Below are 945 nucleotides of genomic sequence, written 5' to 3'. Positions count from 1 at the left end.
TTTTCGGGGGGGGGGGGGGGGGGGGGGAGTTTTGGGGATAAAGGAGCTCTGATTTGTGGCATTTGCCAATTTCTGTGGTGTAAATACTCTCATCGTGGAGCATGCTACGCTACAAACACGACTGCAGAGGGCTTCCAGAATTCCTAAAGATCGAGCAGCTTTCACGAGCTGGTGCGAGCCAATGCCAGAACATTATTGACTTGACTCTGCCTGACCCCAGCTAGATGCTCTTTACCATGCTACTTTTTCAAACGCCCCGGGCCACAAGGAAGAGAGCACCAAGGGGGAGTCCAGGCACCATCCAATTCTTGGACTTTGGAAATCCATTGAGGCAGAGAGACCACCACGAGATTAGATGTGCCACGTGCATAAGCACTCAGATGTAACTGAGGGCTGCCCCTTCCCAGGTCAATGTGTGGCAGTCAGCCTTAAAGTCCCTGGGAACAAAGGGGGTTGTCAGAAGTGACACCCCGAAGGTTCTTCCTGGGGGACCATGAGTCACAGCCTCCAGGCAGAAGGCCCTGATTAGGCAACTCGTGCCTGAAACTGAGAGAAAAGGAAGAACTTCCCTCTTCCTATCTCCTCCCCTACTTTTATGGCGGTGGTTCTCAACTAGGATCATCCTGCCCCTGGGGGAACAATAGATGATGTCAGGAGACGTCTCTGCTTATCGACACTGAAACGGGGAGGTGGAGGGAGGTGACTAGCATTACTAGGTAGAGGCCAGAGATGCTGCTAAACATCCTACCATGCAAAGGACAGCACCCTCGTCCCCCCCCCACAGAAGAATTACCCAACCCAAAACATCAGTGCCAACACTGAGCAATCAACCAACAAATGTGTCCTCCATGAGTTTTGTGAACCACGGAAAGGATTTATTTTCTTACTTTCTTTCTTTTTTTTTTTTTCAGTACTTGTGACAGAGGGAGGGGGGGGGTGGAGGGG

The sequence above is a fragment of the Crocuta crocuta genome, unplaced genomic scaffold (assembly GCF_008692635.1).
Source record: "Crocuta crocuta isolate KB4526 unplaced genomic scaffold, BGI_CrCroc_1.0 scaffold131, whole genome shotgun sequence".
Classification (NCBI taxonomy): Eukaryota; Metazoa; Chordata; class Mammalia; order Carnivora; family Hyaenidae; genus Crocuta; species Crocuta crocuta.
Note: the sequence above shows the minus strand (reverse complement) of the source record.